A 25,852-nucleotide genomic window follows, 5' to 3' on the forward strand; every position below is an offset into this window, starting at 1 on the left:
GAGAATACGAATTTCGTCAAAAGCATTAGACTTAATCTACGTATAGTTTGATCCAATTGATTAGAAAATATTGCATAAAATAAAAGAAGTGTAAGTAAATGAGTGATTAGTCATTGCCAGGAATCGGATCCGGGAAACTTCTACGTGAGAGCACTGACCCCTCTATCATCTGGTAAAATGGAAAGAGTCGTTTCATATTCAGATAAAAATCGAGAGATTCGTTTTGTATTCTGATTAAAAGTGCTGGAGAACTTTCAGAAGGCAATGAAATGACACACGAGAAAAAAAGTAATTTCGTCAGATATTTAAGATTTTGCATTTCGTCAAAAATGTAATTTCGTGCCGAAACGATCGACTATAAAAATAACGAAAAACGGTTGATGAATTGTCAAAAATGCGAGCTTTATTTCTGAGTGTTCAAATTAAAACGATACTAATGCTTCAACGTAAAAGGAAATATAGTTCTCATTTATTACTTCACACTTAAGGTTGCAGGAAGAGTTTATTTTATTTAACCTCCTCAAATACCCGGTATTATGGTAGGACAATAAAATAATTTTACAATGAATATAATATGCATATGAGGAAAGTCTTTGCGCAAAGATTCTTAGTTAGTATGATATTTACATTTATTAAATTTAAAGAGAAAAGGTCTGGCTCGGCAGTCCAGCTATGGGACCAGGAGAGAACCTATTTAGTCCAATATTCGTTGAATTTATATACGTTATTTTAATTCTCCTTCTATAAATTGCCGCTAAAATACAATTTTTTGAGAATTTTTTTAAGAAGAAGTTTGGATTGTTTGATTTAAAATTTCTTTTTAAGCGGATAGTGGATACAGAATTTCGAAACAATATTTTTTTTTAATAGTAATTCCTTTATAACTAGCGATCTACAAAAAAGATTACTAATTTCTGTTCCAGAGCTGTTGTTATTTATCCAAAATTAGAATGCAGAAGTTTAGAAAACGATTTAAAACTCAAAGTATCAAACAAATCTTATTACCAATACGAATCTCGTGTTTATGAATTAATTTATACGGATTGATTAATCCCAATTATTTGGTTTCGTTATTAATACTGTAAAAACTGAGTGTTTCGAAATTATTGATATTCAGGAGAAACGGTTTCTTTACCTAATTGCAGTTTATTTTCCCTGAATCGAACATTTTCCAAAAGCTCGAAGAATTATTTTTTAGAAGATTTTCCACAAATTGCAATTCCTTCTTTAAAAAAATAAAAAAATAAATGAACATGGATTTCAGTTTTTTATGTATGATTTATCAATGCCATAAAATATCCTTTTTGATATTGTTCCATTGAAGTAACATGTCCACAAGTAATTCTAATTTGGCATAAAATACTTCATTTCAAAGAATGATATTGCGTCAACCTGGTAACCTTGCTTTTGGTATACGCAAGGAACGGAAATAGGGCTGCAAGGATGAGCAGGTGTAAAAGAGCGTCCAGTGATGCAATTGTTGCGATAGCAACCAGGTAACGGGCGAGCATCCTGAAATGTAGACAGGTAACCACATGTTGCATGAATGTATTTGCTTCAAGAATTGTTTTTCAAAATCAGAAAGGGTTAGTGTATTTTGAGGTCGTTTGACACGTAATTCATTATTATTAGTTTCCGTTCAAAATATCCTCTATGACCAGCCAAGGACATTCAAAACGAGAACTTTAACTGATCATAATTTTATTTATCGTTTGGTGTGTTTATTCTTTTTGATCAAATTATATCATACATTAAAAAGGAACAAAGGAAAAGTAATTTTATTTTGAAAACATTTTCTAGCTCTACCTATTCTATGTCTGGAGTAATTTGGTTGAAAAGAAAAATAGATGAATTTAAATTTATCCTTCGAGAGATGTTGCATATTGATTTTAATTTTTAATTTTTTATTAACATATTTTATTGGTTTGTAATAATATAATTATCATCATTAACCATTTTACTAAACATTAAAAAAATATTTTTTTTTTTCAAAATTCGAATGCTTACTAGATTGGTTCAATAGAAGACATTTCAATGAATAAAAATTCAGCAAAAATATTTGAAAATGTTAACGAGTTGAGTTTTATTCTAGATATTTGAAATGGGTAAATTTTTCACTTAGATCATATTTTATTTTATTTTGTCACCGGAATTGGACAGCCGTCCCAATTCTGAGTTTACGATTATCAATGTTCAATTCCGTGGTTTTTTGATTTTTAACCTAACCCGGAAGACAAGAGAACTACTGGATTAAGTATTGGGACAAACTAGCCTTCATGGAGGACTTTTAAAAGAACTAACCCGCTTTTGCATTTTACGGAGTGGAATACCACGAAAACCTCCCACTGTTAGCCCAATGGAAAGGAGGTTCTAACCCATGATCCGTCTACCACTGAGCTTATCTTACATCAGAACATTGTGAGTCAGGAGCATAATTCGTATCAACTTGCCACCACTGAGATTTGAACCTGGACCACCTCATTTTGAAGTGAACGTTCTATCCCCTGAGCTACCACGACACAACAAAGCCACCATGACTCTAAGACACCACGGCTCTGCGGACACAGATTGTACGAAAACAATTGTCAAAATTTGTACTAAAAATAAAACGAATCTCATAAATTAGATATATTATAAAAAAATTTTACATGCAGATCATCTACATTTTTTCCCAAGTTCCTTTAATTTTAAATACAAATATATTCTCAATAACAAATTCTTAAAAACAACTACACATTCCAATAGATTTTGTTTTAATAGTTCCAAATTTTATTTGCAATTCTATTTTACTACAAAAAGTGAGCTTTAACCCCATTCGAGCTGCTATTTAGCGTGCCCTATTTTTAAAATATATTTAAGAAAACTATGCATTCAGATTTTCTTTGAAGTGAAAATATGTTATGAAAAAGTAAATATTTTTTTTATATATAAAATTGTTTCAATATTTGTGAAAAACTACAAATTATTGCTATATAATTTGTTATCTAGATACTGATGCACATTATTTATTCGAAAATAGAATTGTGAACATATATTATTCAAAAATAATAATTGAGAGGAAAAAATGAAAACAATGATTTGAACAAACTACGTTTTAGTAAAAGGAGAAGTTTTTTGGATCATCTTTAAAATTTTAATTTTAAATGTTTGTAGTAAAAAAAGAATTAAAGACCTTCTCTTTATATATTTAGTTTTTGTATATATATATTCATTTGGTATATATTCGGTTTTGTTATTCATTCATTCATATAAATTTATCGCTTCTGTTTTAAAATTAAAATAAACTTCATTTTTACGACAACAATTAAAATTTTAAATAATCATACTCTACCAATATTTCTTTAGAACAGTAAAAATAAATTGCTGAATTTCAACTTATAACAATTCATTTTAATGCTAACTTTTTGTTTGAAGAAAGCTAAGATGAAGAAAGCTCTTTTCCTCCAAGTTGCATGTTCCTTTTAGCATCTTTCGGAAAAGAAAAAAAAATCACCCATTGGCGATGATTTCGCATCTCTTGGCAGAGAAAAAAAACGCCAACTAAACCAACGGAGTCAACGGAGTGAAAAGAGCAGCTGATGGTCCATCGAATTCAGTGAATGTTTTTAAGTCCAAAGTAAACTCGTGATTTTTCAGTGTTTCTTGTTCAGTGGCGTATTGAAAGATGGAATAACACTCTCATAATACTTTTCTTGAAACGAAGCATGGGATTTTCGCCTCAATGGATTTGTCTCTAGTAAATTTTCAGCAAAAAATGGTAAGAAAGTTTTGTAATATTATTATAAATTAATCAATTATATTAAAACGATGTTGTATGTAGAACAATATCGTTAAACCTATGAAATCAGAGTAAATCTTCGAACTCTAGATTTTCATCAGAATTATCCAAAGTGACTATAATAATTAGCATGCGATAAAAAAAAATTATAAAATTCCTATAACAATGTTTGCCTTTTTATGGTTAAATGTCCACTGGTATAATAATTTTAACATCATTTAGCCATTGTCCATCAAATTTAATTTAACTATAGTTTGTATGATTAAAGAATATGTTTTTTTATTAATTCTTCTGTTATCTCTAGGGAACTCATATAATTAAATTCATACCATTAATAGTTGGAACATAATTAAAACTATTAATAAATATTTATAACGGATTTTATTTAATGCTTTTTTTTTCAATTTTGAATGTACGTTATCAAATTAATTTTGTAAAATTAATGAACTATCATTTTTTTGTTATTGCTCGAAATAAATGTTATTCTTACTTGGGACTACATTAAATTCTGGATCTAGTTATACAGTTATAGAAATAATTTTGGAAAATTAATGTTTTGGAATAAAAAGAAAATGTACAAAAAAGTCCTGAATTATTTTAATATAATGTAAGAAAATTTTCTGTAAAAAATTTGATAGATAATGAAACATGTAGCAAACATTTAAAACAGGTTTGTGATATCAGCGATTTTTTTAAAAAACCAAACTGCCTATATTTGAAATACATTTCGCAAGCTTTAAGGTATAACAGTTTTGAAACGCGTAACATTTTTTAAAAGATTTGAAAAGATTTTAAGCATTAATTCCTTCACTTTTAGTTCTTAAAGTTTTTTCGTTTAAAAAAAACTTTTTTTGTACCTTAATTAGAAAAATAAAAATTTTAGTGGTGAAATATGATAACAAAATGAATTTGGTAAGCTTCAGTATTAAAAAAAAAGTCAAAAAGTCAGTCAACGAATCGTCATTTTTTTAAAAAAAATTAAAATTTGAAAATCACCTACATTTAATGATTCTAGAGAACAAATGAATTTTTTTCCTTTCAACTGAATTTAATGTTTTAACCAAAAAATTTGTGTGCGTGTCGAAATGTCTCCTAGCATTCTCTTCTACTTTAGTCTATAGATTTTTCATATTTTGTTCGAAAAATTTGCAAAAATTTTTTTTACATGTATTTATTTTAATTAACAAAAGTGATTGAATGATTCTCTCTATATATAATTTATGGAGAGTTACTTTTTAGATATTATGTAACGAATGTTAGAAGTATTACTTAATGCAAATGTATTTAATGTTTTAAAATGCATGATAAATGCGCTCTTTTCTTACGTACAATGGAAGATTGTGTACCATATAAGTTTAAAAAATTTTTCAAAGAAGTGAAAAAAATATTTTTATCATTTCAAATTCTTGAAATGATTTACTCACTTACTTAGAAATAGTTCCAAAAATAATTTTATGTGTCTAGAATAAAGAGTACAACAACCTTTAGTTTTTAATTCAAAAATTGTTTTATACTCGCGGATTCCATAACTCCATCCGATTTTCATTTAAATGTAGTTTCCGCTGCACATGAGATATTATGGATTGTTTTTTGACAGTTTTTGTCATATTTAACTGATAAACTCTTGTTTTTTTGGGGGAATTCTGTTAACATGCTACTATTTTTGAAGTAGTATTTAATGGAAACATGCCACTTGTAACATAAATTACACCAATGACAAAAATGATGATAATTTTTGTTAAATAATAGGTAAGAGGGATTAAGGAATTTGGTGCTTTCACGTCTCCAGAGCGAAATCTTGAATTATCTTTCATACGCCCGTTTAATTTATTCGAATTTAATTAATTATTTTAAATTCACTACAAAACATGTAGAATATTAATATAATAAGTAAATTCATATTATTATAATTATTTTTATTATTAAAAAATTGCAAATGTACTGTTTTTTAAACCTTTAATCTGAATAATTAACTTTTTTTTCATTAACAAATTTTATCATGCTTTTATTTAATTTATTAATTAATTACGACGCACTTTTTTTTTAAAAGTACGTAATAGAAAAAATTAATTTTAAGATATAACTGACTTTTTTAAATAATTAAAAGATAAAGGGAAAAACTACTGTGTTATCTAAATATTTGCTAATTTTTATGCTATGCAAAAAATTTTTTTTGAAAAAAGTACATAATTTTAAGGAAAAGAAATCACGAAATTTTGAATTATAATTTTATTGTCCGTAACAAGCGTTGTAAAATTCTTCTAGTCAAACATGTAGAATTGTGAAGAACATTGCAAAGCAGACAGAATATTGCAAAACTGAATACACGTATTTTTTTTTATAATCTATAAAGTCATTAACAAAACATAATTTTTTTTAGGAAGATCACAACGTTGCTCATCCTTGTACTTTTGATTATTAAATTTAACAATTGAATTTTTATAAATAATCTTTCGTGTCTTTTTTAAATTTTTATTAAATTTCGAAATTTTTATAAATTAATTATTAATCCGTCATTGTAGAAAATGTTATTCTTTTCTGTCAGAACTATCATTTTATTAACTTGCGTTTATTGCGTTATTCATATATATATATATATATATATATATATATATATATATATATATATATATATATATGCATGTTAAGCTAGCTATATATATAGTTTTTTTATATTCATTTATAATTGGTTTCAAAAATAAAATGATAAAACTTTTAGACTATATTTCTTATTCTTCTATATTCTATATTCTTCGACTATTCTATTTCATTTTGCTTGTATGCCCCAGAATCTATGAAGAAATGTGCTTATTTATTTCAATATAATACATTTTTGTTAGTTATTTTATAATTTTAAATAACCGAGTACCACTTACTGAGCATACTCGAACTTTATAATATACTCGTTCGAACACTTTAGATTGCACCAGCGTGAAATCCGATCATGAGATCAAAAGTTATTCGCGGTGGTTCCGTTTTTATCCTTTATTGTACGTATAATGCCTCGCGAAATTTTTATTTTTATATATATGATGACGCAAAGAAGATTCAAGTATAAATCCAAGTTAAACGTTTCAAATCATAACGAATACCATAAAGAGATCCTCAAACCAAGATATTTATAATTGCGATTCATTTATCAGTTATTTAAGCTATTGTATTCAGTTTTTGAAAGAGTTATTAACTCTTTAATAACTTACTTAATTACATAACTTAAATCTCCTACACTTTAGATGGAAAGATTTAAGCAAAATAACTTTATGAAAAACATTTTAACAAATATATTTTTCAAGTCACAAATTGCAGCTTTAAGGGACTCAAGTGTACAAATTACACGTCGAGAAAAATAACAGTATATGGCAGTGGTATTTTTTGTAACAAAAACGTTTATTCTGGTTAATAAAATTAAAATATACGGTATTTAAACGATTTATTTGGTAATTTTTTCCATTCATATGGTACTCGTTTAGCAGAAAAATAAAACGTAAATTTAACAGAATAAATAGTTTTGTTTACCATGCTCAAAGGAATCATAGTAAAATTACCAAGTTTACCACATTTTCCAAATTTTATCACATATTATAAAACAATATATTATTGTCAATTTTACCAAAATCATCCCCCAAAGTCCTTCGGCGAAAGTTGCCGAGCTTCTTGGTTTTTCCGTAAAGTTATAAATTCGGTAAATTTCACCTTATTCTGATAGTTTTAACTATACTTTTTTACCACACTTTTTAATTATATATTTAAATTTGCAAAAATGTTTAATGCTAAGTACTCTCTTTCGTGTTAAAAATATACGAAACTAATTTCAAAGTGCACTCTTTTATTTTAAACTAATTACAAATTGAAGTATAAATGCTACATTTTCATAATCTAATTCTGAAAATTTGAGAAATATATCAAAAGTTACCATCTACGATAATTGTAATTAGTATTCCTTTTGGCATCGTAAGAAAATCTTGCTATTTCTTAAAAATTTTTTTCGTGAATAATTTTATATCAAAAACATTTATGAATTATCCTTCAAACCGTATCAAGCTTTAAGGTTAGAAATATATTTTTAAAATATTTACTTTATTTTATTACTTTCCTTTTTTTAGTTTAGAGCCTGTTAGATTTTTTGTGCGATTAAAAACAATTTAAGTTTCGGATGACGACAAATAGGTGATGATTTTTGCATGTAGGAATCAATTGTAACTTCTATTTTTATCTGGCCTCAAGCTCTAGTTGGAATTTCAGCACTATTACTAGTCGAAAAGTGGTCAAAATTAGAACTGACCACAAACTCTATTAGCAATAAATTTTACTTGTCAGTTCAGGAAACTATTTTAACTTTAAGAGCTTCTGCTGCATTTGCGTATTCTAGCTAATCCAAAACTGAATCGAATTTCGATTTCCATTAGATATCACTGCATATCGTAATCAGAGAATGATTGAAGCTAGTATTGTCATTCAACAATAAGCTCCAGTTGAAATTTTAGCACTCTAGTGAGTCGTTGAGAATGCATCATCAATTTCAATTGACAATACATTTTCTGCGGTGCTAAAATGACTGTAAATTCTGCTTCTAGTGTCCAGAGAACGACTAGTCATCGAGCTCGAACTCTTTAACTTGACGGTAAAAGGTGGAAATTTCAAATATATATTAAATTAATTGATACATAATTGATAAAGAATATATTTATTTAATTGATACAACTCAAATTTTAAATGAAACTATATGCTGAATGCCAATTTAAGGTAATCATTTTTCCTAAATGGTGCAAGCAAAATTTAGCGTCATTCGAATTCTCAATTACTCTCTGTCAGAAAAAAAAATATATATAACAGATTCGAATCTAAAAAATAAATAAATGAATAAAATAAAATAAAAATATTAAAAATTGCATTTTCCCAACAGATTAACAAAGAAAATAATTTAATTTTTGTTATACCGAGAAATGCTTTCGTAATGAACTTTGATCACCACCTGAAATCTTTCGAAAATGATGCACCTTACTTTGTTTCGTTTAGATTTGACAAAAATTAAATTATTTTGTTCTTTTTAATCTAATTGAATAACATAGTTTTTATTTAAATTCCATTTTTAAAATAATTGTGTTCAAATTTTTCATAAAAATGATATTACACTGTCAAAAATCTTATTAAATTTTTTTTGTGCACATGGAAATTAAAAGTGTAGTGTAAAATTTCTGTTGAATTGTAGTTTTTCAATAACCTCTTTACCGAGGACTTAAACAGAGAGTGAATTTGTGAACTGATGCGTATAAAGTGGGTGTCGACTAACTAGGAAGTCCGATAGAGGTGATTTTTGTTTTTGTTGTTATTTATACAGAGTTTACAATTTCCAAACGAAATGGAAAGCTTTTCATTCTCAGTAAATTCACACAAACATTGATCAATACACTTATTTATTCTTTAAATATTACGTGTATGCGTGAAATCATTCTTCTCAAAATAGGAAAAAACTTTAAAAAACGATGAAAGAAACTTAAATTCGAATCTCAAATTTGCACCACTTGTCATAAATTGAAAAATAATTTATACTTCTCATTGTTACCTCATGTTTACCTTATTTTATTTTTTAATTTCTGACCAGAGCTGGCTGCTTAAATTATAGGATATTTTAAAAAGAATTCCAACGATGAATCATAAATGCCATCTCTTACAACACATACTAAACATACCGCAATTATTGGGAATGACAATATGGCAATGATTATCGGCAATGATCAATACCAAATACGATATTGTCAAGAGTTTTATCGGCAACGCGAATCATTAAAAGCGACATTCGATATCACCGTGAAGGCTAATGAATTTCATTTGAATTATGAAAATATTGATCAATGTAAAATAGTTAAATTGGGAAAACATCGTGATGTATCAGGAAATATTATCGTGATTTCAAAACCCCTATATTGCCCGGAATTACTTCCGACTATTTTCTAATCATGTTGGCCTACTCACTGAACCCGTTGCCATTTAATTATCTTTGCTTTTTTCCAAGGCGAAATTCATACTGAAGGTACCACAGATTGTAAATGTATTCGGGGTTACCAACTACTTCACTGTTAGAAATTCCTCTGAAAAAAATGGTTGAATAACAATTTATTTGATTCTTATTTTGCCATATTTAAACAAAACAGTCGAATAATCACATGTAAGATGATATTCAAACTGTTAACTGTGAGAAAAACCGTTTATTAACTGCTTTCACCTAATACTTAATAGTTTTGTATTCATAGACAACCTTAATTTTATCGCACCAACTAGGCCCACCTAATAAAGCAACTTTTTTCCTTGCATGTGGTTACATTCGATAACCGAGAGGGCTAATCTGTCAATCACGTGATCAACAGAATGGGGCTTAGAGTCTCAGCTTTGAAACCACAGTATTTTTTCCATTTCCTTCAACACATGAAGAGTTCCCAGTGTCCTACATTCGCTACATTCGCTTGACCCTGGACTATTAGAATACAATATTCTCATTCACACATAGATGAGGGCACCATAAAGCTGGCTAACACAAAAAAGTTCAGTATTTCCCATCTCTTACGATAGGTGGAACAACCAGACAAACTAATTAAACCACATTCCTCAGTTCATTTGATAAAACACAACTCAACCACAACCTAACTTCTTTGCTATTACTTAACGAAAAGCCCATCTCCAATGACCAGTTGAATTTCTTTTTAATGGTTTTGCTAGTAGTAAAGAGTTATAAAACTGTGCAGTTTTGTACTCATAGTCACTCATAGTTCGAAAATCGTAATAGTAAAAATGTTCTTTAACGTAAACTTTACTGTTAATTGCATGGACTAGACTGCTGCCAGTTATTTTACCGTAATTTTAGACTAAAAATTCTAACAGCGTACGCTTTTTTCAAAATAATCTATTGAGTAATATATATTTAAAAACGAAAGCTTTCAAAACGTAAGTAACGTAACGTAAACCGTAACTTAAAACGTAAATTTAAGTAATTTTTCCTAATAAAACCCTCATGAACGAGAGAGCTGGAACAAAGTGGAGTTTCATATAAACTTATGAATCGTTTGTAAGCATTGGTGTGGAAAATAACTTTAAATCAACTAACAAAACAAAGAATCATACGTTAAAACATATACTTAGTTACCACTAAAAGAAATTTTCCCAAAAAGCGTAGAAAGTTACAGCTCTAAGTATTGCTTGAAAGAATATGTATCTCAATACAAATATTTCTATTTGTAACATTTGTATTGAATAGGATAATCAATTTCCCATTCCTTGCCTCATTTTCATTTCTACAAATTTACTGCAAAACAGCTGATTTTCGTTAGAATACCAAAACAATGTTGAAAGAAATGAACAAATGGTCCATTGGATTATTGCTAATAATGACTTTTTTGCGAAATAGACATTTACAGAAAAATATTCCAAAAGGAATATAAATGACAATAAAAAACAAAATAACACATAAGTAAATATATTTCTTTAATGAAACTCGAGGAAATATAATTTCAAACGGAATACGCCATTCATTTTTTTAAATTTAACGAAAGCTATTAAAATAAACATTTATCCAAATAAAAAACGTAGAATTTTTAATATTTTAATCCTGTAAATAAGGGAACATTAGCTCTTGAAATGAAATTACTTTAAAAGTACTAAACTCTACTTTAATCTGACTTCAAAAATAGTTTAATAAATGTTTGTTAAAGAAACAAAATGAATTGTCAAGCATAATGTTGCGAGTTATTTTCATTAAAATTCTTTTTTTTTTTTTTAAATGTGTAGTATAAAAATGAGTGAAATTTTGAATATCACGGTGTATTTTTATTTTCTTTCTTATATCTTAGAAGGGTCAAACACTAATTTAAATTAAAAAAAATTTTTTGACGAATAATTCTTTTTCTTCTGCGTACTTCTGAAACCAAAATAATAATTGATTAATTAATAAATTGATTTATAAATGATTTAAAAAAAAAAACAAATTGCAAAAAATATTTAAAATTGCAATAACTTCTGAACAAATTAGAATTTCAAAAAAAAAAAAAAAAGAAAAAAAAAGCAGTATTTAATTCGTAAATTAAAAATGTCTTTACGTTAAATTTTTACACTTCGTAAATACATTTCAGAGTGCTACAGATCAACCAAACATGGTATGTTTTTATAAAAGTTTAACAGTTGATAACTTTCGAACCAATATCAGATTGTAAAATTTTTTATTCCTTCGAGTTCCTTACACAATTTTCTACACACCTTTGTAATTTCAAGGTTCTAAGTCTTATAGATTTTGTGCAGAAAGCCAAAAAAAGTAAGAAAAGTTCTCAAAAAAAGCACTTAAAATTGCAGCAACTCTCGAATAAATTAGAAGTTCGAAAAAGACTATGTATTAGGATTAGGGTTACAAACAAATATGGTCCGTTCAGCATACCAAATTTCAATTCTGTAGTTAAAATTCTGAAGCCTGTAGAGCGACATATATGGTATTTTTTACGTCAAGTTCAACAATCAATAATTCTTGAACTAACGATCAAATGTTAACTTTTTTTTATTTCACTGTACTTTCAGTTAATATTTCTACACTCCAATTTCAAGTTTCTAAGTTTTATAGTTTTAAAGGAGTAAAATAAAATGTAACGTTAAGATGAATACCCAAATACAGCAGCAACGAGTTTTTTTTCCTGGAGAGATATTATTAAAATAGTTTTTATATTGTAAAGTCTAAACAATTTTTTCTACATAATTTAAATAGTTAAGTCCAAAATTCGGACAACACTAATTGAATACAAAACCCACCACTTTTTTCCTTTTTATTCTCGATAACTATTTAAACGTACCTTTAAATTTTGAGTTTTGTAATTTATAGTTAAGATGCTAAAAGGGCGTTTATGTCTTAAAAATAATATAAACAAAAGTAATAAATATATAGATATTAAAATAGATTTTCGTACACATCAGTAAATTAATTTCATAAATGAGTGAGAAATTTTCGGATCCGAGCAATTAAACTGCAGATAAGGTGCATTAGCATATGAAACGTATCCATACATTTTTTTTAAAAATTACATTGTATGTATATATCGTAACTAAGCTATAAAAGACCCCAAGGCTAAACATACCGAAAAAGCAATAATACCGTCCAAACACAATTTGTCGTAAACTAAACGGTAATCAAAACTATATCATAGAAGTAGACACAGTCAAAGTCAATGCTTGCTTATACAATAAGAAAAGTATTGTTTGTCTGCATTACATCTATGCTCTATTCGCATAAAAACGAGACTGTGAACGACATATTAATGAAAAGAATGCAATTGAAATTAGTTACCTTGACGAGGAATTAAGTTATAAGGGACTGTGGTACGGCGACATTTTATTGCGAACAAAGAGAGGAAGCGGATGTGATCAACCTGTGCCGGATATTACTTTCCCGTTTTTGAAAACTAACTAGTAAAACATGGAATGGGACAAAGCTTCAAGGATATGCAGTGGTTGTTCCCGTGGAAAATTAGAGCTTAAAAAAACTGTCTAATTTTTACAGTTATATGCCTTATTGGCCTATCTTAAAAACTTGTTAACAGTGTTTTTTCCCCTCTGAATGTTTTCAATTTATTGTCTATTTTTATATCACTATGATGGATTCTTTTTTAGTTGGCTTCCTTTATATGAGAGTAGCCATATAATTTAAGATTTCAGCCATTTGTATTCATAAATGAGCAACTTCGCGTGTCTATTAGAACGTGTCCAATTATGGTTGTTGTTGCTCGGTAGAACATAAATGAATTGATCGGGCCAACATGCATATGTCTTTATTAATTTCTTCTCTTTTACATCTAGTCTATTTCTACGTCTAATGACAAGTCTAGCGTATCTGAAAAGCTGTGTGTTATATACATCATAATAAAATTATCTCGGCAGTTCCTGGTAATAATATCTTTTTTTTTATTTTGCTTTTGTTTGCACCGAGTTATTATTTTGCCATTTATTCCGTTATTTCACGTCAGTCGTTTTAAGAAATGTTTTGTTCTTAATATGCTATCAAAACAGCCAGTGTTTCAAAGAAACTGTCCAAAAAAATTAACAGAAAAAACGATATAAAATAATGGTAACTAGAAATCTGATGCTTCGAATAAACACACAACAATGAGGAAAAAAAACCCATGTAATGAAAACTGAAATCAGGAAATATTTCGGTATTCCATATGGCTATTAAAGGAGGCGAATTCCATTATTTTATGTTCTCTATGTCCCCTTTTGTAATGTATAGATAATAGTATATTCCTATGTTCTAAAAGAAATAAAATAAAATTTGTTTTCAAGTATTAAAAGACTCTGGCGTGTTTAAGGCATTTTTTATTTAAAAAAAAATATTGGTAATTTGGGCCCCAATCCTTTGAATAACACATCAATGAAAAAGCTTTTAAGTTCTGAAAACAGCTGATAAATTTTAAATATAAAATTAAATATGAAATAAGGAAAATTTTAAATTTTTATTAACTCAATTAGTTTAAGACTAAGTATAGTCGAGTCTTTTTATGTTATACCTGTTCTTAATTCTTTGCGGTTGTGTAATAGGAAAACTTGTATTGTTCTATTCTAAGAGAAATACAACGAAATTCGCTCATAAAATTTGAACAATTTACAAAACGTTAAAAACCTACAATTTATAAAATGAAATGCATGTTAACGTATTATAAAATAGGGAAAATACATATAATAGAAGATAAGTTAGACCGATCGCTTACTATACAATAATATGTAACTATAGTGTTGCACAACCTTTTTGAGTGCAGGTCACTTGCACTGCAGGTTGAATAACGAAGGGCTGCATGCATATTTAGACACATTGACGGCAAATATAATAATTTTTTATTAAAAACATTAGTGTTATAAGGACTAAATTTTTAATCAGTAAAATTGGTAATATATTTTAATTATGAAAAAAAACAGATACTTTTTAAAAAATTTTCCCGCTTTTTACCAAAAATTGAGCTCTCTTATATATATATTGAAACTCTCGTATTGTAATAATAAACTCTTGATAAAAATACTGAAATTTCAAAATCAGATGGAAAAGAGTAGCAATGACTGCCTTTAAAAAAAGAAGAGGAAAAAAAATCATTTAGATTTACGACAAAATCGGGGCAAATAAATCCCGTCAAAAGGTGTTAAATTGAATGCACTATTTATAGCTCATGAGTCATAATATCAAATTAAATGTATCAATTTTTTAAAAGCTACATGGAAATTATTAGTAATAACTGCCAAAAAATGATTGGACTTATGATGAAATTGACAAAAATAAAGCGAGTCAAAAAGTGATTACTCAAATTCGAAATCCGCGTATCGTAATATCATACTAAAAATATTGGGATCTTTAAAAATCACGCGGAATTCCAAAGCAATTTCCGCGGAAAAAGCGATCAAGAAATATCATAGGTTTATAATCGAATCTTGGCAAATTGAGAGCATCAAAATTAGATGACTCAAATGTGCGATTCAAAATTTTCGCTAGTTTGAATTTTTTTGATTTTTATTTTTCAAAAATTTTTTTTCATTGTGTTCAAAAGCTCCAACAGGTTGCAGGTTATGTACCTCTACATGAAAAAATTTCTTTAATAAGGAAGGATATTATACGCAAATAATGTTATAATTTCTGCACAGATGTAGCATTTCATATTGTACGACATGTGAAGACATGAATGAAAATTTCCTGTTGGAGCATTTAACCCCTTGACCGACCAGTTTAAATACATTATCGTGTAAAAAGTGAGTATGGTTTGAATTGTGTATGGTAAAAATACCGTTTGCACCATAGATCTTTTTTAAATAAACAAATGCATTTTAAGTGGTGACATTACTATTTGTTCTAGAAGTGTAGCTCAAAATTATTCTTTCCAGAATCAGTATAATTTTTTTAATGCTAGCATTATATATTTAAACAATGTTATAACTTGATGTTAGTACATTGCAGGTATACACTCCAATTAATAGTACGGATCAGCTGAATTTGCTATTAAAATGCTGATTCAAGGTTGCATCATATTAAATGTAGTTACTCTGAATCGTAATAGGGTTTAAATTCTCTGCAAGTCTTTCTAGGTGTTAATTCAAATCATGTTTCAATTCAACTTGAAATTAAAATCACTAAAATTAAGAGTGATACCAATCGGCTATTTTCACGATATTATAGAGCAATGTGTGCCAATGTTTTTAATCTGTGTAGAGGGACAACTGTGAATAAATTAAGAAAAATCCTCTGAGCTTCGAGTTAAATGGCGACCGTTAATATCTTTCTTAAAGAAAGGTTAAAAAAAAAGAAAAAGAGAACTCTTCATTTTATATACATTAATCTCATTCATCTTCAGTCATATCTCACGGTTTCAATTTCAGGGGGAAAAACATGTATTCAATTAATTGAACGTTAAAGTGTGAAATTAAGTATATTGGGATAATCTTCTCCCAGATGCGTATCAAATGATTCTCGGATTACTTTGTATTGGAGAATCGTTACACCGAAAGCGTTATCCGATCACGCGCTGATACAAAACAAATCTAACAATGGGAAAAAGGAATATAAATCTTGCGTATCTGGGATGTTAACCTATGGTGCGTTAGCAATCCTGTAAAACTTTTTGGATTCGATTGCAATTACCTGCACGCTAGCAACTATTTAAGGATCTAGAATGAAAATGGAACGACCCAGTTCCCAAACCGTTTAATATTTTGTGGATCGGCTTCGAGATCTGCCCTTCGCTTGTTCGAATTTGATCGCTATTTTTTTTCTTTCTGTGCCTCGAAATTCGTGTTTGTGGGAGGATTATGCTTTTTATAGATGAAGCTGATTTAGCTTTAAGGATTGTTTTATGACTATCGGAAAGTCTGAAATAAAAACAGATAATAATGAAACTAAAGGAAAGCACGGTATTACTTTCATTAGTTTTTAATCCCTAATTAAAATGCAAATTTTTATCTTATGTAATGTGAAACATTCAATTTTTATAACTGTCTGCATCTATGATTCAGTCAAATACACTATGTATGAGCTTATATTACTGTAAAAAACTGGAATGAATGTCAACATTCGCAGTGTCGCTTTGGTAAATGTTTGAAAATATTTGTTAAACTTCATTTTGTTGCAATTACATCAGCAACTATCAGCCTTCACAATGGTGAATGTTAACAAAAATATTTTTGTTAAACGCCATCAGTTCTCATTTGCACCAGCACCAGCGATTGTTGATATTCTTCACGCTTTAATGGTGGATGTTGAATAAAACATTTATTCGCAAATACAGACATTCAGCATGCATTAACGGTGAATGTTAAATAAAATATTTTTGTTAAAGATCATTAATTTTCCCTTGCACCAACAAATGTAAATGGTTGAGATATGAATGTTAACATTTGCCAGGAACATTTGAGATTTTGTTAAATTTAGATTTTTACGGTAACAACTACAGCATTATCTTACAGAACTTTCACAATTGCGTACATTGTACAAAATAAATTTTCCTTGAGTACTACGGTCCTTCTTATATAATTATTTTCTAATAAAAGGCTATAAGCTTATGAAAATATAGTTTAAAATAAATTATTCTTGTCCGAGTTAAAATTGCGCTTCTTGCAGGTTACGTAACTCCACGAAAATTAAAGGACGTCAAATTGAAAAGAAATCTAATGCCACCAATCAAAGATAGATTTGCTTATTTTTATGCGCACGCTCCCAACCAAATGCTCCAAAGAACAATTCCTGTTGGTTATTGTTTTCAAAGATTAGGATATAAAAGAGACAATCATAGTAAATACCCTTAGTCTAAGTCTAAAAAGTGTTAGCTGTGTCTCAAAAATATTTTTAATTTTCTAGGATCAGATTGTAATTTTACATTTAAAGATATTCCATATTGTTTTCACTTGCATAAGAAAAAATGTCAAACATTTTTCCTTTTTTTAATTTAATAAGCCACAAAAAGAAAGAACGTTACCAGGCTACACTAAAGAAATCTCCAGTGCTACTGATGATCGTGTTGTTCTGCTAGCAGTCATTCGCCTCAAATAACAATGCCCCCTATAGGTCGTTGCGTTCGTGAATAGTTTTGTAGTTGAATGAAATAATAATATTTCTGCATAACAAGTTATTCTCAGAAATCGTAAGTTATAAAAATATTTGAAATCTAATTTAATTTATTATAAATATTTTATGCAATAATAATTTGGAGACAAAACAGCTTAAATAAGCCAACTGATTAAAAAAGATTGTGAAAATATTTTACTAATTTTTATCTTACTTTCACAAGCATAAAAGGAAAATTAAAATACTTATATAATTCATCTTTCTTCTAAATTTGAAAAATTATTTTTGAAAATAAATACTGATTTATTTTTTGTAAACATCTTGCAAGTAACTTTTTAATTATTTGCTCCCTATTTTCGGCCTCATTAAAACCTTTATTGCAAACTTTATTGTTTCATTATTACATTAAATATAAATAAATAAAGGAATTTATAAAAAATTTAATAGTTGCTCGAAATTGCAATAAAAAATGCTGAAAAACCAATCAGAATTTTTCTTTTACTTTATTTTAAATTCATTAAACTACAATCGGCAGCTAACCTTTTTTTTTAAATATGTAATAACAATATTAATGACACGAAAGAAATAATAACACACTTTAGAATAGTTGTACACGTTGTAAAATATGGTTTTTACAAACAAAAATGTATCAAAATAACTTCGAAACAATATGATAGTCGAATTTGAAGATCCCATGAGTTCAAGATTGAAGCAGCATATTTTTACATAGTCTTAAAATCGATGAGGAGGGAGAAATGTATGAGAGAGATGTTCGTTGGCTGCTGGCAGGTTTCGAACCAACGGTTTCCGGTTTGGTAGTAGGATGCCCTACCCGCCAATAGTTGGGCAAACTCATTCCAGGGAGGGTCAAAAAGCTTTATATATTTTATTCGCTTAAAAGTTTTTATGTTTGGAAAAATTATCAAAAAATGAAATTAAAATTGCTTATCTCCTTATTAAGCTATTAGTACTAAATTTTCAAATTGCACCCCTCTGTACTATCGAAATTGAAAATTAGTATGCCATTAGTATAAAAATTAGCATAAAGATTCCTAACTCGCCCTGGCCTGGATTGTGCCGTACAACTATCTTGGTTAGAGCATTCTACTACGAACCCAGAGGTCCTTGGCTCGAATCCTGCCAGCAGCCAACGAACATCTTTAAAGCATTTATATCTCCACATCACCACTGACTCCACATCCCCATAGATTTAGCTCAAAAATGAGTATGCATTTTTTCAATTTTTAATACTCGGGGTTTTGAAATTCGATTATTATTTGTTTCGGAGCCATTTTGACACATTTTTGCTCAAATTTGAGAAAAACATTTTCTAGCGAAGAGGTTTATATTCATATTTAACACATCTATATATTAATGATCTTTAATACTTATTTGCATTTCATATTTAAGTTTTAAAATTATTTCTAATCAATTCTTTTTCATGAGTCAGAATCTGAAAAATTATGAATGCTTCAATCATTTTATGGTTGATTTTATTTTCTGTTCAGTAGTCAAAAAATGCCTTTATGAAAAAAAAATGTGGTGAGCAAACTATGGTTGATGAGGTAAAATGTGATATTCAATATGTAGATTTTGCGGAATTTGTTCCTTTGTTTCAAGCTACACATTGTTTTTCTAAATTTTCTACATCAGTAGAACTGGTTTTAAAAAAATAAAATGTTTTGAATTACTTATTATTCAGTATATTAATTATATTTTGAATTTAATAAATTTATTGGATTTTAATGAACAAATCATCTCGCCTATTAATGCAGTTTTCATGTCAACGTTTTATAATTTACGTTAAGAAATTTTTTAATGAGCATTTTCAGATAAATAATAATGTTTTTACGTTTGTATTTATTTATTTTAGTGTTTGAGTTATATCTTTCCAAGGAAGAAGTTATAATGCTTGCCACTAATTTTGATTCTCTTGTAAATAAATACTCCCTGGCCTAGCATTAGATAATGATGCGTGAAAATATAAAGTCTATATTTTTTTATTATTATTATGGAGATTATTATAATCAGAATTTACGTTTCTCTGTTGAAAGCGCTTATTAATTTTTGAAAACAAAATTTAACTTCAAATTATAAATTGTATTAAATTTATAAATAAAATTTACTGTATACTTTTGGAAGAGTGTTGCGCTCAATTCAATAGAAAAAGTCTGCGAGACATTTTATTTTATTTATTTTACTTCTTTTGAAATAAATGCATCGTTTTGATATTTTTTCAAAGTCGTATCATTTAATAAACATAAAATGCTCACAAATTATTTATAAAATGCTTAGAATAATATTATAAAAATATTTAAAACGGATTTTTCTTTATTTTTGATAAATCGAAAAATATTTTGTACAAAATGAACAATTTAAATTTTTTTTTCTCAATAAAATATTCGTACGTGAATACGTTCTCAGAGAGATTTGTAATTTGTTTTAAAAATTATTTAAAGAATTTCAGCTGTATGTCTTTCTTAATTATTATTATTATTTTAAATTTATGTATCAAAACGTGAAACATGCTTTTTTTCTCATTTTTCTGAAAGCTAACTAAAGTGCAATGTACTTAAAAAAATACATTTTAAATTTCATGCAGTTACATTCACTGGTTTTTGAGATAAACAAATGATCAAGGAAAAAATTCTCAGGAGTTCTTGATGTTAATTACGGAGGAAAAAAATAAACTAAGTTGTATTTCTTGTTCTAATTAAAACAAATGATTAATTTTTCCTTATTTAAATTTTCTCATTGATTAAACCATAATGATAATAAAAACATCATAAGGATTCAGAATTTTACTGTTAGAAATTTTTTACCCCGGACTTAATTCTAGAAATCTCATAATTTTTTTCAGAATAGGCTTATTTTAAAATAATAATAGACACAAATTAATAGACGCACTATAAGATTCTACGTAAAATCTTAATTATCAGGTGATACTATACTGCTTTATTGTTTTAACATCGACTGAAATCGGTTTGCGCTTGTTTACTTTCGTGTATCAATTGGTTAAATTAGACCAGAAGTTTCCAACTTACATGAGGCCGGGGGCCACAATTAAAAACACAAATCAAATGGCGGGCCGCAACTTTATCAAAATTTTATGTAGGACTCTTTTGTGTTTGAAGGAAAATTAAATATTACTGTCATATTTTTACCAAGTTGCACAAAACAAAAGTATTGAATTACAAATTAAAAAAAGAAGTAGATTTTTAAAAATATTTAATTGCATGTTAAAAAATTCGGACTACAATAACTTTAATGTGCACCTATGTATTAAACAATTAATGTGCAACAGATATCTAACTGTTAAGAAATAAAACTTTAAAAAGGTTGGTATAAAAACTTACATAGTAGCACACAAAATTTTCAGTGACAAAATTGAGGTTTATCTGCTGCAACCACCAGAGAATAGATATTTACATTTTAAATTTAAAATTTACAAATGTGTATGTAAATATTTTCGTCCAAAATGAGTGGTTTTAAAAAGTTAAATCGGATAATTTCTCCGAGAAAATTTCTGATACACACATGCTAAGTTAGACAATATATAATATAAATTGGACGATTGGGAAAATTGGACGATATATTATAAAAATATACAATATTTATTATATCAGGTACTTATATTAGTATATTATAATAAGTTAGCCCAAATTATTAGACGCACTGTATTTTTTTAATAATTACATTTTTTGCACGAATTTATAGGCAATGCATAACATAACATACATATTTAAACATACATGTAATGGGTTTTAATTGAAGAGATTTTTTTATATACTTCCTATTTGTATTTATTTTTAACCTATTGCATTACAATGTTAACCCACTGATACACGAACGTAAACAAGTGCAAACCGGTTTCGGCAGCGTAAGAACTATAAAGCTGTATAGTATCACCTGTATTGTAAGATTATACGTAGAATCTTATAGTGCGTCTAATATTTTCTCTAGAGACTGTACAATAAATGTCATCAAAGCATACACATAAATAAGATCTCTCTATTTCAGATTTGTGTTTTCATAACTGATGTGATTGATAACGTAAAAATATGAAGAAGTTTCCAAAAATAAATAAATTACGCATTTGTTTGTGTTGTCCAATGGAGTATGATTATATGAGAATTTCTATCTTTATACTTGAGGTATTACCATACAAGAAATTAGTTCTAGCGAAACTTAGGTATCACTTATAACCTCCAATTATTCCATAGAACAGAATGAAACGCGTGTAGTTCCAGACCTTGGCCACAAGGTCATTTGTAGTCCGTCTTTTGGTCTAGCCTCAGGTACACGCTTTTTCAAAATAAAAGAATAACTGTCTTAACTTCAATCGTAGATTTTTCTGCCGGCAATGTAAATCAGTAGAGAAGGTATTACAATACAATAACTGCATCAGTGGATATTTTTTTGAGTATGCATTTGTTCATGTATCGAAAGTGACGGGTTATGTCACGTTTTGACTTCATTTTGTTGTTGCCACTCTTTTACTCCTTAAATATTCATTAAGGGGGCTTTTATCATAGAGTAATTTGAGTAATGGCTGGCAAATATCGTGATCACTTTATCACATGTGAAGAGAATCAATTAATGTATCATCTGCTGAAAATCGTGGTTTTTAACAGCAATTTTCATGTTGATTGTTGCTTATGATGATTATTTAATTTAAAAGTGTGTTCCAGCTTTATTCATGCATATATGTAAAATAAAATTCTTTAAATGTTCATTTTCTACAAAAGTGTTCCATTTACTATTAATTTCACTAGTTCTATTTACGATTAATATTTAATTTTTACCTAGTGGCTATTAAATTAATTTTTACAGACCAATTGTCTGTCTAGGTTGAAAATCATGTTTTTTTTTACCGCACTTGTTGACAGAACAAGTTGATTGTTGAAGGATGATATTTAGTTTAGAAGCACGTTCGAACTCTATGATAAAAACATTTCTGTTAAAAAAAAATAACAACAACATAATTTTGGTTAATAAAACAAAAATTTACGATGTTTGAACCATGCATATGGTAAAGATTTCCGTTCAAATTTATTTAATCTATGGGCATTTATCTACAAAACGTACGAATAATACAGAACTATAAGAATACATGACTAATTTTAAAGTATATTAGTAATGTAGAAGCTGTGATTTTTTTAAAGCTAAGGAAAGGAAATGTACATTTAGTTTAAACATTGTTTAAAATATATGTATTATCACTTTTCACACAAAGAGTTATAAAAACCTTATCAGATGATTTTAGGACCAAATGAAGAACTCTTCCTACACCGTCTATACATATTTTAATATATATCTAGCTTTTACATTAGACGAGATTTTTTTATGCCATTTCGAGGATTAATAACAACAACATATGGAGTTAGTATGAAACCCGTACAATTGACCAGTCTCTGTCTTAAACGTTTTCAAAAGAAAATGAATGCCAAGTACATTTTTATAAATTTATTCGATAATATATTTTCCTAACCTTAGCTAACTTAATTTAAATCATTATTGATTTCTACTAATCATTCAACACATGGACTACCAAGCATTTTTCTTTTTATATTTCTGTTGAGTATATCACACAAATAAAGCTAAAAAAACAAAAAAGAAACAAAAGGAATTTGTGAATGTGTGTCTTTGATAGTATCCCTTTTCTCCGAACAGTTTCGCACAATGATTAGATATTAGGAAAACGGGTATACTGGTATATTTTAGCCCCAATACTAATAATTGTTTGTTACGTTTGGAAAGAATGTTTAAAATACGAATCTTTCTCGCGAATTTACCATTACGTGCTGTTCAGCATTAATTTCAAATAATTCTGTATTTTCTGTTATTTGAAAGATATTATCAGTTATGTTTGTTAACGTACAACCCTGTTTAGACAGAAATGACTTCATTGGAAGTTAGTTGGGCTTTCTTTATTAATTAATCATTTTCTATTCATTCAGTTAAATAATTATAAAGGAAATTGGATGACATGTGAAAGTAGCGTATTGTTTTTAAACGCTATTGAACGTGTTTTTATGCACCCAAAAATTGTAAAATCAAAGGTAATTGAAAATAAGAAAATTAAGTTTTGTACTGATTAAAAATTCTTCGGAAAAAATTGCTTGATAGCGGTAAATTTAAACAATTCATCAATAACATCATTTTCGGTACCGAGTGATTCGCTGATGAATTGAACAACGAAAAACGCGTTTTGCTTAATCATAGAATGTAAAGTTACCATTAAAGGCTATAAACAGTTGGCTGCCATCAATAGCATCATTTTCGGTGCTGAATGATTTTGAGTCTATATTTTAACTTTATTTTGTAAAGTTGTATTTCTAAAAACTTGTTTGTTTAATCTTATTACGTGAAGTCACTATTAAAGGCAATAAAAAAATGAAAAATAGAACTATTTTATTATTTTTAACTATATCGGTATATTGTTGCGCAAAAGCCGTGAATAGTTGTTAAAAGAAAAGACCGTGCACAGGATTAGACTTATCAAATTTATAAACTAACAATCCTTTATTTTGAATCTTAAAAGAATCAATAGGAAAGTCAAGGTCTTAACGTCAAGTTACATCGACAATCAGTGGAATTGTAATTTTTAAAAAGAAAACATGTAACGAAATTGAACAGGAAAATGTTTAATTACTTTATATTTGAAGGTCATCCTTATCGAATTCTCTTTATTTACTTTCATGTTTATTAAACTTCTCTAACTCCATTTACCCACAAATCTCTTTTTGAATTTTTGTTAAACACACTCCCCACCGCATCTAGCACCTTTTGTACTTTCACGTTTCACCAATTTAACTATCTTTCATCTCTCCAACTTCTCCTCCACACCCTTTTTTTACGGTCCTTCGAAAACCCATCTCCTTAAAAATTAAAATCTAAACATCAATCAGATTAAGATTAAAGATCCAATCAAAACTAAAATATCGTTTAACAATCCTGAATTATAAAGGTGATCTCAATCATCCATCCGCTGGTCGAATGTTATCAGGGGTCGGTCCAGACATTTTGTGAAAGGTCCGTTTTTGTAAAATTGTAAAAAAATTACTCGTAATTTGAGAATATAAAATAAACGTTATGTCACATTCTTTCTGCCAGGGTCCGGCTTTTGTGAATTTGTGCAAATAGGGTCCTGCTATTGCAAAAAACTTTTTTAATGAGTTTTTCAATTGTAAAGACATACAAGATTATGCTCAACAATGTAAAATTACAATTAAAAAAAATTAAATTTTAAAAAATGAACAACAATTGCTGCTACTAAATTAGAGATGCAACACTCAAATATTTGGTATTTAGCCTATACTGCTGTAGCAGAATATTCATTTCGGACGAATAAAGGAAGAAGCGTCTGCCGAAGACAAAACTTAGTTCGTTTACATTTGCCTTTCTCCCCCCCCCCTTTCTGGGAAGGGTTTATTCGATTAACAAAACAATAATGAAGATAAACAAATTTGTGAAGGGTCCGATTAAAAGATGAATTATTTTGTGAAGGGTCCGTTTTTAAGTTAAAATATTTTGTGAAGGGTGACCCAAATTTCTTCTAAACAAATCCCTGGTTATTCTCAATCCCTTAGTTGGGACTTTTCTCACTGTTTTGACACGATGTTAAAATGGCTAAACACACCAAAAACAGGGCAGGACCGGAAATACATTTTATCTAAACTTTCTACTTTAAAGTAAAGAAACAGGCAATTAAACAAGCAGTGTAATTAAAATAAATATTAGATTAAATAAGTTAAATTAAAATATAAATTAAGATACGATACAATTAAATCCATCGTAACAATTTACTTTTCAGTTTTCTGTATTATAGTTCAGTGTTGATTGATGCTAAATGATTAATTATTTACTTTTTCTCAACCCTATAACAAGTACGGATATTACAGCTACTTTTTAATAAAGTATAAATGAATGATAAATTTTGACGTTTGCAAGTTTTGAAAATGCTCAAATTTAAATGTTACGATAACAACCTAAATTCCCAAAATTGACAC

At 28.1% G+C, this 25,852-nt stretch overlaps 2 protein-coding genes across 2 annotated transcripts in view; one reads left to right on the forward strand and one right to left on the reverse strand.

Annotated features, from left to right (window-relative positions):
- Positions 1-25,852, reverse strand: part of PolQ (DNA polymerase theta) — a 120,465-nt gene that overhangs the window by 62,999 nt on the left and 31,614 nt on the right. The window lies entirely within an intron of this gene.
- LOC107447982 (uncharacterized) overlaps positions 3,565-25,852 on the forward strand; it is a 65,101-nt gene continuing 42,813 nt past the window's right edge. The window contains exon 1 of the mRNA XM_016063041.4: positions 3,565-3,757. The gene's annotated coding sequence lies outside the window, so the exon portion shown is untranslated. The remainder of the gene's footprint in view (positions 3,758-25,852) is intronic.

Source organism: Parasteatoda tepidariorum, chromosome 3 (assembly GCF_982258835.1).
Source record: "Parasteatoda tepidariorum strain Cologne lab strain chromosome 3, Ptep-v5.0, whole genome shotgun sequence".
Lineage (NCBI taxonomy): Eukaryota > Metazoa > Arthropoda > Arachnida > Araneae > Theridiidae > Parasteatoda > Parasteatoda tepidariorum.